This window comes from Alligator sinensis, unplaced genomic scaffold, assembly GCF_000455745.1.
Source record: "Alligator sinensis unplaced genomic scaffold, ASM45574v1 scaffold277_1, whole genome shotgun sequence".
Lineage (NCBI taxonomy): Eukaryota > Metazoa > Chordata > Crocodylia > Alligatoridae > Alligator > Alligator sinensis.
The window spans coordinates 2,960,201-2,977,156 of record NW_005841899.1 but is presented as its reverse complement, the minus strand read 5'-3'; positions in this window follow the sequence as shown (position 1 = coordinate 2,977,156).

The window sequence follows — 16,956 nt, the reverse complement described above, 5'->3', positions numbered from 1 at the left end:
GTGTCCTGTCCAGCGGGATGACTTCAGGCTGTGCCCCTGGCCAGGCAGCCCCGGCCACCCCCAACTCACTCTTCCATGGGCAGCGCCCTCCCCCAAGGGCAGACCTGACCCTTGCCTGTCCTACCTGGATGTATGCCATCTTTGTGGGGGCTCACAGGCGCAAGCACCACCCTGCTCTGCCCCTGGCCCCATGCGCAAACATGACTGGGCTATGCAATGAGTGCTGCCTGGCAGCAGTCTCAGGAGGCTGTGGCAGGGCTCTGAGGAGCTCAGTGTGCTCAGCCCAGTCCTGGCAGCAATGTAGACCCCCCTCTCCCCCTCCAACAGAATACCCTGGCCTTCTGCAGCCAGGTAGGCAGGTGGGGGCAGTGCTGGCGTCTGCCGGCTCGCCTGGGATTTCCCAGGTTGCTGAGTCTGCTCCTCAGCATTCATAACCCACCATTCCTCCAAAAAGCTCCACAAGAATATCTACTCTGGCCTTTCTTGCATACCACAGATGCAAAATACCTGATAAAAAAAAGAACCTACAGGGGATCACAAGAAGAGAATAAGCAAGACAAGTGTGTCACGAGGGCAGAACTTCTTAGATAAAATATGCTTAAATAACTGTCAGAAGTGGAGTATACCTGATGCTAGAGGAACTAGTGGCCCTTTCTAATGGGACCTGGGCTAAAATTCCTTCCTGATCTCAAAACCAAGGATTGGTTTAAACCCTGAGTGTATGAGAAAGGCCCTCCAACCAAAAACCCAAGCAGCTTCTTGGTATAATTCAGGATGACTAGCACACCCACATCAGTCTCTATAGTCAATTCCAATGCTTCAGAGGAAGGCAGGAAAAAAAAAAGACTGAAAAAATACATTCATGGGGAAAAAGAATTTTTTTCCTGGTGTTCAGCAAAGCCCTGTAGCTAGCTAATCCCATGCTTCAGCATGCCAACAACCTACATAAAGCTCTCTTTCAAGCCCCCTTGTGGGGATACCAAACACACAAAGCCATGTATCACGTGCTCTGATTCCTGCTTCAAGAACACCTCTACCCTACCATGCTATCCCTTCTTGCAAACTTGTCAAGTTACATTTGGAAGCAGTTCAGGTTTCTCACTCCCACAATTTTGTTGAGGAGACCGTTCCAGACCTTCAGTCTTCTAACAGTTAGAAACATGCTTCCAAAATTGTTAGTGACTAGTCTGCAATCCTATTAAATTGTACCAATGCTGCCCTTAAACTTACTTAACTGACCTTTCCTGAGAATCATGTTCTGAATATATGTATAAGGTAAGTATACCCTTGCAAAATCTATGTTTTGCTAAGCTTAACAAGCCATACTCTTAATTTCCCATTCTAGTTTATTCATTCTCCTATGAAGTGGCTGGGTAAGTAGATATGTAAGAAGTTAGAGAAATGGTGGCTTCCTGTTTAGCAGTAGTAGCGGCCCCCCCATGCAAATACCAATGGGATGGGTTACCTTTGGTAAGCAGGACAGACATATGGACAGAGGTCTCCTAGTTAATAGCCGGAGATGGAAATTGTGATGTGCCCCCATTGTGCCCGCACAATGGGAATAAGTCTTTCCATCGTCGGGACTCATTTGTCACACTTTTACAAATAGTAAATCTCTTCATTTTTCATAAACAAATTCAAAATGGACAGGCATAGTTTATTTTTATTTTAACTAAAGTGTATCTGATTATCAGCATTTTAAATATTTTTTCCCAGAACTGAAGTTTGGGATTAGAGGTTGCTCATTTGCTGCATTCTCTCTTGTGGATGGTACACAAGTCCCAAAGGCTCTTGAATGACTCTTATCCTTAGTGCGCTAGAACAAATTTCCCCAAAGGCCTCTCTGGTTCCCTCTGAATCCTCATCTGTAATTCAAGTAATCAGCTTCAAACAAACCTGCTCTCTTATAGGAAGAGTCCTTGTTTTTCCCCTCACACAGCCACAGTGAATTTACTTGTCTCTAGCTTTTTAACGAGTAAAACAGAGAATGACTATCAGCTTCATCTGTCATTAACTTTTCACGCTGCTGCCCTTCAATGGCCCTACTGTCTCTCTTCCTACCTGACTGTTGGCTTCTTATGAACTTCTTATTGTTCATTTCTTCTTCCTCGGCTATTTTTAATTCTCTTCACTATTTAACCTTACTTAGTCAATGCAGATCTCATTCCACATATAAAAACCTCTTGACCTCAAGGTGAGTTCTTCACACAGAATAATGTCTGGATCCAGCCACTGTTCATTTTTATCCTCCTTTCATGTTGCCCTGTATTTTTTTTCTGAAAAGCTAGATGTACAAGTAAGACTGGCTCCTGGGAAGATCCTGTGTTACTAGCACTTACACGGGATAATTAAGCTGACACTTTTCCTTTCCAACACTGCAAGAGTGATACTTTCATTGGGGCAAGTTATTCTTGCATCACAGCGCATTTGCATGAATGATAACTCATATAAACAATCATTATGTATATCATATTGTCCCTTCCATCTCTTACAACCAGTTTCTCTTCAAGTTTAGTTTTACTCTTTGGACTCCCACAACTTAAGTAAATTGCCTCTGGAATGTATCCGTGTGAAAAGTGCTTTCCACATAAAAGGAGAGTTTACAATGCACCAGATGTAAACCTACCTGATCCTTAGTGTTTTATTACTCAGCACTAAGCATCTTTTCACAGACTTTTGTCCAGAGAATGGGCATGGAGCCAATAAAGCACTCACTGCCATTCCTTGTCCATCTGTCCCCATTTGGACTGTAAACCATCCAGTTTTTGCATTTTAATGGATTATATGCTCTTCCATCCCGTATCTAAGTGATGGGAAAGTCCTTTTATGTATTCCGTTTCAATATGTATGCCTGATTTGTAATGGCTAAAAGGTGCCATTCAATTCTCTAGAGCATTTAACCTTAAAAAATATATATTCCGATAGCCTCCAGGCACAACTGCATTGATGAATATAAAAAAAAAAAAACTTCTCTATTTCAAAATAATGGCACATTAGAAATTAAGACTGATATTTTCAAATCTTCTTAGGACAACTAATTTCCAATCATTTTAATGGAAATGTGGCATCCATCCAAGTCCCTTAGGTGAACTTGAAATCTGAATCAAATTATCATTGAAGCCAACTCATCCTAGCACATCAGGCAATGTTCTACTGAGTCATGGGTTATGGATCTGTCTGGAGTTTTCTTCGTTTTGTCTTGCCTTGTCTTAGCTTTCTGCTTTCATTGCAAGGAAGAGCCTTCTACTGGCAGAAACACAGACAGCGGACCTGAGAGATCTTGTCACTTTCTGTCCTCTTTGATTTTAACTGTTTATTTTGGACGTGCCTTGGAAGGGCTAGCATTTCAGTCGTGACTTGCCTTTCCCGAAGGGGACTCTGACGTACTGACTAAGTAAACAAATGGATATTTTAATTGCACTAGTGATAAGTAAAACACGGGGAACAGAATATACTTTTAGATGGTAATTCGCAAACAACAGACATCATAAGGTTCAAATATTTAACTTAGATACTGGAAGTGAAATATCTGGAGAGGTCAAAAGAGAAGAGAAGTCCTATGCACTTAGGAACACGTAATGCACAGATTTGTGGCCCTGAACGTTAGAATGTTTAACTCATCAAAGAAATAGGACTGTAATTTGTAATTATTACTCTCTTAGATTTAAGCCAAAGGGTTTTTAACTTCCAACTTCTGTAGCTATTTCACAGAACACAGCAGACCTTCCCCCAAAGACTAAAGTACTTGCACTGTCAAGACCACAGCTGAATTTAAAGGTACATCTGCCACATTAAAGACTTCAAGCTCCAGTCCAGCTTTTGTAGTTTAAAAGTAAAATAATTTCATTTAGTGGTCAGCCTATGTGTCCATGACACTGCAAAAGCCTGAAGGCCAGATTTCTGCCCCAAAGACATTTACATGGTAAATCAGACAGTACTTATGTTACAAGGATTGGTGCCATACTAAAAAAAAACAAACAGATAAACATAATAGCTAAAGCATGTGCAGAACTCAGCTGGAGATGAATCAGCATTAAAAATATGGCTATTATGCAAAAGGAATAAATATATTGCAATTCCACCTCCCACCCCCGTAAGTCTACAGCAGTACTTAGAAAGTACAAATATCCTCCTGATTTGGCTATCTATTTAATCATCATCTTCCTCAATTACAACATCAGAGCCACCATCCTTCCAGCTAAGGAAGACTGCATAAGACTCCCTTTGGAACATCTGTATGACACTTTTTTAAGAATCAGAAGAGTACTTTTTTCCATGATTTAATTAATTTCATTTCACATCTATTTCTATTGTGACTTCTCATCAGTACCCTATAGCATAGGATCAGCTATAAAACACTGGCTCTTTTGAATTAAAAATCACATAATGATTTTACAAATGCATAGATGTTACAGCCATTAGCTACAATATATACTGTAAGCCTTACAGACTTCGTAGCTATCAGGAAAACAGAATCCAAGAATCAAGTCACAGAAACAAAGGATTAGAAGGGACATCTTGGGTCATCAAATCCAGTTCCCATTATTCCAGGTATCATCTCATATAATCCCTTTCACAAATAATAAAATTAGTTAAGCTAGGAAGTCCAATCCAATTCTACTGTTCTCTGATTCTTGCCCCCACTACTGCAATGGGGAGGCTGCTCCAGGTTCTCCCTCATTTCCAGCCTATCATGGCCAGTTCATGCCCATACATTCTTGTACCAACGTTGGCCTTTAGCTTAAACAGACCTCGCTCTGTGCTGCCTTCACAAATATTTTTATAGATAGTAACTATGCAAGGGCAGCAATGTTGCCGCACCATTCCTTCAGGTGAGTATCACTGATGTTCACCCTCTCCCTTTCCTGCCCTGCGTTCTTCCCCTGCTGAATTCAGTGGCAGGGAGAAAAGAGGGGACAAGCAGTGGTGGCATTCATGCTCCAGTCTGTGGAGCTGCATGAAATCAGTGGCTCCAGCAAAAGACCACACTGACCAGATAATGAGCTCATAGAGCTCCCTGAGCACGTCGAGCTCCGACAGCAGTCCGTGCTTACCTGGTGGCGAGCTCAGAGCTCACTGCCTGTGTGTGCAGCACAGCAAAACAGGAGAATAGCTGCAGCCCCTTGCCCCACTCCTCGATTTGCTGCTGTAACCATATCCGCTCTCAGCCTCCATTTTGCCAAGCTTGTTTAATTTTGTCTTGCAAAAGCAACACACTATTCTCTGATTGCCACAGTAGCTCTTCTCTTCCCCTGTTCCACTTCAGAATCATCTTTCTTGAACAAAAGTGACTAGAATTATACAGGGTATTCCAGAGCTCTTGCTCGTGCCTTTTAGAATGACATTAATACTGCCTGAGCTCTACTGGAAATATGTTCTGATCCATCGTAAAATCATGTTTGCATAATCAGCCTGCAATTGACAGGTCTTTGTTCTCTTTGGTCACTTCCAGCTGAGGCTCCTACTGCTTGTAAGAGAAATTATTGCTATTAGTCCCTACTTGTGTGACCTTGCACTCCTCCTATAGCATTTCATCCCACTTCTATTTTTCCAGGCCTCAGGGTCATAAACTCTTGATTCTCTCCTGTCTGGACAGTGCCTCCCAGTATAATGAATATGCTATATTTTTTGTGTCAAGGTCACCAATGAAAATATTAAATAAAATCAGTCCCAAATTCAATCCTTGAGGAATTCTATTAACAACCTCCTTTCAGGACTTCCCTTTTCAAAACTACCTATTATCATTTCCCCTTTAGCAAGTTTATTATTCATTTTACAGTTCTTCTACTATTCCTCATTTCTCCAGGTGCTTTTCCAGATAGATTAGATCTACCATATATTCCATGCCTAGAACATCAGCTATCTTTTTAAAGGAAGATCTAATGCTAATCTAGCATGATCTTCCTTTGAAAAACCCATGTAACATTTTATCCCATTTTTCACTTACTTCCATGTGCTTAATTGTTCTTTCCTCCAAGTTCTATTGTAAAGTCTTGCATACACTCAAGACTGAAGGATGTGTAGTTACCTGCTTCTTCCCCACTTCTTACACACAGATATTACATTTATTATTCTGCTAATCATAAAATAAAATCCCAACTTGGTAGATTTACTAAATATCATTGCCAACAGACTTATAATTGTATGCACTAGTTCCTTCTGAATTTTGGTATGGCAATTATTGAGTCCTCCAAGCACTTAAACTATTTGAGTTTTGTTTCCTTCTTAGATGTGGTACTTTTGTTTTCAGTCTCTTGTTCCCATTAGCCACCCTGCCTTTCTTCCCATGTGCAACATTATCATTATTGAAAATGGGGGAAATTTGTTTAGTCTCTGTTTCTTGAGCTACATGAGTACATCCTGCAGCTGAACTACTATTAGGACTTGAACTCTTTGCATCCCAATCACTTAAAAGTAACAATCAGAAATACTTGAGCAGATTAGACATTCCATTTAATGGAAGATCCTAATACATCCCGAACATGCAGCCAGAACACAAACAAAAGTTTCTGTGTCCCCAAGTTAATGTCTAAACATATCTGAAATGAAGCCATAGGATTACTTACTTCCTATCTTCAGCAACCTCAAAAAGTGGAAAGTACTTTTTTAAATTCAGTAGTATAACAACATACCTACACATTCCTTTAACAAAGTGGAATTTAGTTTCAATTTTAAACCACACCCTGTCTGCTTTTCCCAAAAGTCTTTCTTATGGGGGATTAATTGTTACTGAGGCAACTGTGCCATCAACATCTTTGCTTAAAACAAACTTTTACTTCACAGAGCTTACCAAACCGCAAAAAAACCGTTGAAAACTTAAAAACCACAATGCATAGGAACACACTGAGTCCTCTGATTACCTAACACAACTAAATGCAGTTAACATGGCATCAGGCCAAATGTTCTGAACAACAACCCAAGGAAAAATGAGAAGTCTCCATGGTTACAATGACCCTTACTTTGCACCTGAGGGGATCTTGCTAGAAAGAGACAGGTAGAAACCTTTTAGCAGGGTCTTCAGATGCAGCAAACGATTCTTCCTGTTTTTATATGATTTATGTTAAAAAAAGTAGACAAAAACATCACTGAGCACACAGTGTCCTGAACACAGACTGTACCCTAGAAATATTTTTAGAAGACCCACCGCGGCATGTTTTTACCACTTTCACTTATCAATGAACACGTGATCTCAGTACGTACTTCTCTATGTAGTCTAAAGCTCCCAGAATAACAACTGAAGAAGACAGCTTCAATATAAAAAAGCAGCTTCAAGTTCTGAAGCCATTCTTCTTGTGATTGGTCCCAATGAACCGATGCAAAGAATACAGTATCCTAGACTACCATTTGTGGGGAGGGAAGCACCACTGACAAGCACTTTCCCTGTGCCACCACTAGGAAAAGCAGCAGCAGTGGCTGGGTCCTAGCATCTGCCTACTGCACACCTGCCCCACATCTCACCTGAACTGAGTCAGTCTGGCTGCCAAAGCCTCATATCCACGAACCTGATCAAATGGCTCCCTGGGCCACATCTGGCTTAGGGGCCACAGGTTACCAACCACTGATATAGTTGGTCCAGTAAAAGATATCACAAATATACATTTCCTGGACCATCGGTCTGCAGCAACACTGCAACCCCACTGCAGTCATTTTAGAATTGAATTCTATGTATATATCCAATGTTCTTTCTTGTCCAAATAGACATAAGTAGGTACTTAATGATCTACAGTTTCATAGGATGCTTATCCCCTCTTTTGTATTTAAGTATTCTCTCGATCTTTCCCTGATTTGTTCAGGAAATCTTCCTGCTTTTGTTAAAATTAGTTCATCCAATCATTAAAAAAGAAGCAGTCATTAAAAAGTGATTTAGGCAACCAGATACATGGACCAAGCAAAGAACCCTACACATCAAACTTTAAAGGATGCACTTACAGCAAAGAGTTCACAGAGACTCAAAGGCTCAAATATATTTGTAAAAATTAGTATTCAGTCTACTATGAAGTATAAAAATGTGTGAAGACCATTACCATTCATAAACAGAAAACACTGCTACAAATAGGTCTACAGCTCTGTATCAGTATCCTGGCCTCTGACAGATAAGCACATGGATTCCCAATCCTATTTCTGTATGCACTGTCATCTGAAGTAAGTTTTGTTGATAGAGGCTTTTAGTCTTCAGGGCTATCAGCATTCATGGGGAAATTTTTGTTCTAGAGAAAGTAAACTATATTTTCAAGAGTGATCCCCAAAGCATAGATTACCATTGCCTTCACTTTGACCTAAATAATTAGCCAACTAACAAGTTAATACATGAAGGATAAGAATATTGGTACTGTAATGAAGAAAATGTAGCTGCAAAATATGATGTGTCCCCTAGCCCACCAGAATGGGAAAAGTAGGCCACCATCCTAAAATCATGCAATGACTACATAGGCCAATCTTGCTTCTAAGCATTAAAAACATTTGGAATCCTGCAATAAGTGAATATCCTTTTTGGAAAGGCTGGGAAGATGCAGTGCATAAACTGAACCAGGTATCTAACAAAATTTGAAGCATACAGCAGTGAACTCAACTGACCTTCCCTGTCCTAGTTTAAAAAACAATTTCAACACCAGCTTGAGAGGAAGCAGCAGACAGGCACTATACCTAGCAAACAGATTCAAGCATAACCGTTTCTGTAGCAAAACACTCTATTTATGTATGCTTATAAAGGAGGTTTTGGAAAGAATGCAGAAATCTACAATATCCTATAGCATCAGAAACATGGTCACTTCTTTTTCCTTTTGTGTGAGTTTTTTTACGGTTATATCAGTGGAACTTAGCTAGATCCTGATTTATTTCAAATTAAGTCAGTATCTACATATAAGCATTTCTCTAAAGGACTGCTGGAATTAAGCTGAACCACTGCTGGATCTTAGATTAGTAGGCTGAACAGAGTTAAAAAAACCAAGAGCTCTACTCCTCTCTCTGCTTTCAGTGCCATTCCTAATAAGTCAACACAAAACACGTTTTTCATGTAAGCCAAATAAGGTAAATTAATAAGTGAATGCATGATGACCAGGGATCCTGGTTTTCCATTTCCCATGGAAAAACAGAAAAAAAAAAAAGGGGATTTTTCATTTTAACAGAGAAACGTGGATTTTCCTATTTGCAAAGAGCTCTCTGCAGGCTGGCAGAGTTCCAACCTGCAAGGGGCTGAGGGGGAGCAGGAAGAGGCTGGTCGGGCAGGGGGTGCCATGTGCATGTGCAGTCTCACACACGCATGTGGCTGCCAGGGAGCCGGGAGAGCAGCTCCCACAGGTAAGTCTGCAAGGGGTGAGGGGGATTGAGGCCCCCATAGAGAGGGAGGGAGTTGGGCAGGGCTGGGGCTGGAGCTGCTGCCCAGCCAGGGTGATGTGTGGGGCTTGCATGGCTCCTCCACGAGGTGGCAGGTGGTTCATCCATGGGGAGGGGCAGCTGGCTCCCTGCCGCTGCACACACTCCTGTGAGGGCAGGGGGAGCACAAGCCCCCCAGATCTGTATGCGGGGTGGGGGGATGCCTGCTGTGGGCGCAGGCTCCCCACCCTGCTGTCCTCTCCCCAGGGCTTCCACAGCTCATTGGGTAGGACCTGGCACCCAGTGGGCAGGACCTGGCACGGCAGGGAACAGCAGGGCCAAGCAGGGAAGCCCCTTGCCACTGCAAGCCCTGTGCTGCACTGGTGAGGTGCCCCCTGCCCACCTGGCAGCAGTGAGGGACGCAACCCCACACTGCCGTCCCTGCTGCTGCCAGGTGAGCAAGGGGTGCCTCACCAGGGCGGTGCAGGACTTGCAGGGGCAAGGAGTTTCTCAGCTAGGCCCTGCTCCACCCTACCATGCTGGGTCCTGCCCACTGGGCTGTGGAGGCCCCAAGGAGAGGGCAGCAGGGTGGGAAGCCCGAGCCCACAGTGGGCAGCCCCCCACCCCCGCCCAGGTTCCACTCCAGATGTGCTGCCCGTAGGGGATGGGGAGCCAGGCTCCATGCTCCACTCCACCACCTCCCACGGGCAGCAGCCAGGGCTCAAGCACTGCTGCAGGGGCAGGGGGCTGTGGACCCGGGTCCCTGGCTCTGTAGCGCTGGCAGTTGGGGTCCCCCACTGGCAGGGCTAAGGGGTGGGGAAGCTGTAGGTGCATTGTGAGGGGCACCAACAGGGCCAGGGAGCTGTGGGTGGGGAGTGAGAGGCACCAGTTGGGCTGGGGCAATGTGGCTTGGGAGTGAGGAGACTGGACCTGTGTCCTCATGAGGAAAAAGGGCAGGGGAGCTCTGATTTTCCATGATAAAAAACCCCAAAATAAAATACCACCATTTATAGGTACTTCATATTTATTTTTTATAGTGATTGAGGCACTGGTAGACTTCCAAATTGCTTTAAAATTGTAAATAAATCAATAAAATATTGTGTTCAATTGATACCTATATATTTAGTGGCGTTTCATTTTGATCACAGATTCTGGGTTTTTAAATCAGAGAGCTTGCAATTTTTAAACAGAGAAAACCGGGATCCCTGATGATGACTCATGCATCTTTGGGCACATGTTGCATTGACAGCCATAGGGATACACAGATGGTGATGGTTTCTTTCCCTGTCTAGATGGGAACAAATTATCATTATGTCCTCACACTGTTTTAAGCTCCCCAGTTTTATAGGGAAGACCAAACTGTATTCTATGCACTATATATAAACGTAGAAACTATATTTATATATAGTAGAATATGTTGTGAAAGATGGACATTTGCATATTGCCAGCCTAGACCACAGAAGCAAATGTAGTCCTTATTAGCTCAAATTGAACTGCCCTGCAGAACTTCAGTGGAACTTTACAGTAGAATGCTGAACGAGGAGGAAAATCTCTTTTAGCAAAACATACACGTATCAGAATGATGGAATAGTCAAACCCCTGCTTGACTTAGGGTGAGGTAATGATTTATAACACAGGTAATAAACCCAAATTTTACTTTGTCTTCATAATCCTGATCTGATTGCAGTTCTGGAAGAAACCAGAAAAAATGCCTCCTGGAATGCCCTGCAATATAATCATCAAAGATAAAACCTTCAGCTTCAATGACATGCAAATGCAAACATGTTTTTAAAAGGATTAACAAAGTTGTTCAAAGAGTCTCTTCAGAGTCAATCCACCCAACTCTGCTTCCAAACAAACAATAAACTATCCACATGCAAGCAGATTTTCCTACCCATCAACACCACCAAAGGGAAAAAAGATCAGAACTTTAATGAGTTTAATCTCCTTTGAGTTTGGGCTGATCAGTGTCACCAATAATATCAACAGGGTCTAAAATAACTACTTTCCGTCTTCAAAGGGCCTTCCAAACATCAAACAATTAGTTCCTACAACACTCCTCCGAGGTAGGTAAGTAACTACTGTTACCCACATTTTACAGTTGAGTGAACACAGCAGAGAGGTTAAGTGATTTGCTTTAGGCTACAGATGGAGATGGGATTAGAGCACAAATAATATGAGTATTATTAGATTATGATTAAATAATAAGAGTATTATTATTAGGCTCATCTTTTCTGGGCAGACCATTAAGATCTTAACCCAGTGGAGGTCCAGGCAAGGAATACTTGAAGGAAACCTTAATTAATTACCATCATGCACACACCGGGCCAATTTCAGTCCTCTCAAAGGCAGGAAGCAACTAGGTGTACTCCCTTACACCATGAATGTCATATTCTGTTGTCTTTTAAGGATGCTAAAGCTTTTACTTTAATTTGCTCCATAAGAAACAGTTGAACATCACGCCTTTGCACAGTGTTATTATTATGGCACATGATACGACCCCAACTGAAACAAATGTTTTGCCTTCTCTGCATTTCCTGTTGTTTTGTTTGTTAAGCTCCCAAACAAGTAACTATAGGAAGAATTATGGGGGGCACATCTACACATGGTATTAATCCACAGTAGTTACTGCATATTAAAAATGAGAAGTAAACTGCCCTCAGAGAAAGGGTCTACACGTGCACTGGCTTGGGAGAAAATTTGCTCCTAACTGGAGCAGGTGAGATCAGGGATGTTCCTGCCCCGCTGCCCTGCTCTGCCCCCATTACAACAGCCAGCCTGTTCCTTAACACCAGATCCCTCTCCTTTTTATAAGAAACTATCCTTTCTTCACCAAACTTCTTCCCAAACATAAACAATAATTCTGGGCAGGTTTCCTGCCTTTTTTTTTTTAATCCAGTATGTATTTTTTCTACCTCAAAGCCTATTTAATAAAACCCTAAAATATACTGGGTTTGTATATGCTTATGTGAGTAGTTAAAAATGCATCTATAATAAATGGCATAGTAATTTAGGCAGATTAACAGTGTATGTATATGTATGGATATATATTGAGGAGAGAGGTAGTTAGCCATGTTAGTCTGAAATCAGGCAGAAGCAAGGGTAGATTTGCACAGTAGAGACTAACTGAATCATAGATGTATAGCATGAGTCTTTGAATTAATCAGCAAATGACAAAGTAAAGCTGGGTCTCATGGAGGCTTATGCTATACATCTCTGCTTTAGTTAGTCTATAAAGTGCAATTCTACCCTGCCTTCTGCCTATACATTAAGAAACATATGTGAAGACAGCAGTGTAGCACCTTACAAACTGAGGATCAGTTAATTCACATAGCATGATACAGACTATTACTATTTGTGTGCATTGTGGTGGCATCTACACAGCATAAATCAGGGATTAGCACCCACGTGTACTAGGTGCCCTACCCACAGAACTGTGTAATCAGCATTTCATTAGCTGAAACTTTGCTTTCCTAAGATCACATTCAACTCCTTAAATGAGGTAACCCACACAATAATTAAATATAAATTATTTTTCTACTCTGGCTCTCTGGAAACATGCTTTATAACTAGTTTTTCAACTAAATATATTATATCAGGAACAATTTTACTCTTCATTGACAGACATAGATATTTATTTTTGTGCGGGCCGTCTCCAGATCCCATCCTCGTCGCCATGTGTGGGCTGGGCGTGAGCCAGGCCCTTTTTCACGCCACGCGGGCTGTGGCCAGCAGCCCGGGCTCGCTGGGTCGGAGAGAACAGGCGACACGCTGGAATTAGGCACGGACACGTAATGGTTGATTCAAGATTGTTTACTTACACCTAAGATGGTCACGGTGTAGGCTAGACAGTTTCCCAGGCACAGCTCTGCTTAAATCCTCGTTTGAGGACTCAGACAACACTCGGATCACTCCCACGGAGTTTTCGAGGCTCCGTGGATCCTTTTGTTCACTCACACGAAGTTTGCTAGGCTCCGTGGGTCCTTTTTTGGGGCGCAAGGAGAGGGATACGTCGAGGTTTGCGCTCGGTGACGGGGAGAGGCTAGAGGATGATCAGACCCCTGTTGCCTTCTTGAAATGCACTGGGTCCAATAGGCTCCGCAGCGCTTAGAGATCTTCACACAGCGTGAAGTCTCCTCCTCCCGGTGTTCATGGAGTCCTCCCTTACAGGGGTTCTCCTCGGAGTTCTTCAACTTGGGCGGAAACCACCCAAGCCTTTTATACGGCTAGCAAGCCAATCACTAGCCGCCACGTGTGAATAATTTAACGCAAGCCAATAATGGGGCTCGAATTAGCATACAAATGGCGGGAACTCTTTGCAACGAGCATTTCTGTGCTGCAACAAGAAATGCACCCTGCCAAGAAAGCTACAATTTGGCGGGAATCCTTTTTGCACCGGGGTTTTCCTCTGCAGCAGAAAACTCCACCGTGCAAAGAAGCTGCAAATTTAGCGGGAACATGATTCAGTGGTGCCAAAGCGCACACAAAAACAAAAATCACACCCTTTGGGTTGTGACACTTTTTAGCAGACAAAATCCATGTTAATGATTCACAACCTGAGGACCTTGGTTGCTTGCACTATAGTTTAAGAATATGTAGGATGTCACTTCCCAAAGTGCATGTTTTTATGAAACAAATGCACACTGTGTTGGGAGGGACCTGATTTCCACAGTAATTTTCTCATCAGAAAAACATTTAGTGCAATACATAAGCTTGTAAATTGCTATTTGCTTGCACTGTCTCTTGAAGATTTGTAGCTCGCTCATTGAATTACATGCTTCTTTTATCACTTTGGAAATCATTAACTCACACACTGCAGTCCCCCTTACAACAAAAGAAGTTTTCACATGCATTTTTGGTAGGGCAAAGAAAAGCAACTATAGATACAACACATCTAGATCTGTGGTTCTCAACCTTTTTAGACTAGAGGTACCCCTCAATAGATGCAAGGCACCGTTCAAAAAAATGCCAACTCCTGGTTTTCGCTGTTTTTTTGAAGAAAATTAATAGAGCAATTCTTCTGTTGCCATGAACTAGGAAAGACCACAACAGGTTAGAATGTCTTCAACACTATGGATTCCTGTTTGAAATGTCTATGGGTTTATCGTGCGAGTTGTTTAACCACCTAACAGTGCTAATACTGCATGGCACCCTGTGACACCCTAGAAATGTATCAAGGCACGCAGCATGTCACAGCACCCTGGTTGAGAATCACTGATCTAGATTTATGCTGGATTCAGGGAGTCTGTACTCCAGTGCTATCCCATTTGGCCAATCTTCAAATATCCTACTTCAGTAGTGCTCAACCTTTTTTCCCCAGCTGGCTGGATGGGCTGGATTGCGCAGCTCTCAATCTGGCACCGGGCCCAGCATGGTGGGCACCATCCAGCAATGCAGAGGGGGATGCGGAGCAACCCAACTGCAACCCAGCCCCACAGGGAAAGGGGACATGGCTTGGCCCCATGGGGATAAAGCGGGTGTGGCTTGCCCCCATGGAGGGAGGCATGGCCCCAATCTGGCCCTAAGGGGAAAAAGAGGGCATGGCTTGGCCCCAGGACAGGGGCAAGGGGATGTATCCCAGCTCTGCAGGGAGGGAAGTGCACATAACCTGGCCTCAACCCAGCCTGTGGCGGGGAGGGGGTGTGACTCAGCCCCTGGTCCAGATGCAGGGGAAAGGGTAAGGCCTGGCTGTAACCAGCCATGCAGAGCTTGGAGTTTGGGAATTTGGTGAAGAGAGGATGACTGTATTAATGGACACTGCTCCCCTGCCACCAAATTTCCTGCCCCATTAGGGGCCCTGCATGCCAGATGCACTGGGTTTGCAGGCTGCATCTGTCCTGTGGGCCAAAGAGTGGGAACCCCTGTCCTGCATAATCTGTGCATGCTTTCAGAATTCAGAACCACAGTTCCAGGAACTAGGACATCCCTCAACCCCAACCTTCTTATATATGTCCTAGTGCAATTTAATGTCATTCATTCAATTATTTCAAGAAACCACTTCCCACTTCTCACACTGACCCTAAACCTCCGTAGTAAACTGAAATAGTAATAGCAGCGTAAACTCACTTTAATCCAGCAAAGGGAACAATAGCAGAGGTAAAATGGGCTTCAGCTCAAGTTAGCAATACAAATACATCATAAACCCACTACCAACATGCTCTAGAGCAGTGGGGGTCAATCTTTTTTGCATGCCACAAACTAGCACCATAACCTCCCCAAAAGTCACTCCAATCTCCCTCCTTTGCCCAATTTGCTGCTCTGCTTTTCGCTCCATACTCTGTTCTCCCCACCCAGTCTCCTGGTCTACTTTCTGCTTCCCACCCTGTACTCCCTGCCTGATCTCTGTCTTTACCTTCTGCTTCCTGCTCTACCTGCTGTTGTGCTGCCTGTCTCCTCCCTCATCTGTTCCCTACCACACAAAGAAGCTGCCCATCTGCTGCCTACCACTTGTGCCGCAGGCTAGCCACCACTGCTTTAGTCTCTGTAATCCCACATCTGCATTGCTGTTGTTGTTCATGCTATCTACATTCAACCTAGTACATATATGACAATCCACACATGCCTACACCCTCATTTTTCTGTGTAGACAAACCATACATCTCTAATACATCCAGTATGTCTTTCCTGTTAACTAGTACACTGGCCCTCAAACTTATGTACCTAGTCTTAAAATCTGTGATACCCCTAAGGTTTTTTTCAGCTTGTCTGCAAGTCTGCTGGTCATAGTTTCAGCCCCAGGAGAGGCAGCAAAACATACCGTAGATGTACCAGGTATGCAGCTGGAGTCCAGACCTGACCTTCTCTGTCTTTCCCAGAACACATCCTCCATCAAAACACACCTGTTAACATCCTAACTTCTGGCAACTCAGAGAGAGATTTTCCATAGAGCTCCAGTACTGAGGCACCTAAATGAAATGGCAACTTTTTGGTGGGTCGTGCTGAACTTTTCATTCAATCTGGCCCACAGTCAATGCTTTCAACTTTGAACCAGGAGTAGGAGCTGCTCCAAAGGTGCCCGGCCAGTGGGAAGCCTTTGTATCAGTGGTGTAGAGGGTGCACAGGGGTGCATGTGCACCCCCTGAGAGTGCTGGTGCACCCCCTGACAGCCAGCGTTCCCCGCTTAGGTGATAGGCGGGGGGGGGGCAGTGCCCCCCTAAGCACGCTGGCGAGGGGGATGGGGGCTCCAGGAAAAGCGTCCCTGGCACTTCGTGTGATCAGCCACTGGGGGGGACCCCCCCTAGTTGCCGACTGGATGCTGGGGGGGGGGCAAGTGCCCCTCCCAACTCAGGAGGCACCAGTCGCCCATGCTTTGTATTTAGAGGTTTTAATCACACAGCAGCACTGGCGATGGAAATGTGAACACCGATCACAGATGCTGCTTTTCTGTTTTTCCTTTCCTTTCCTTTCCTTTCCTTTCCTTTCCTTCCCTTGCCGTCTGCCTGCCTGCCCCTCAGCCCACGAGCTGCTCAGTCATCATCCCGCCCTGTGCCGCCGCAGAGTCCCGAGCGCAGGCCGGCTCCACGGCCGACAAGCACGGGACCTCGCGAAGGAGAGACCCCGGCGGAGAAGGGGCAGCGCGCTGCTCACTCATGTCCCCTCTCTCTCGCTCGGGGTGTCCGGGCCGCTCCCCAGCCAGCAGGTGCC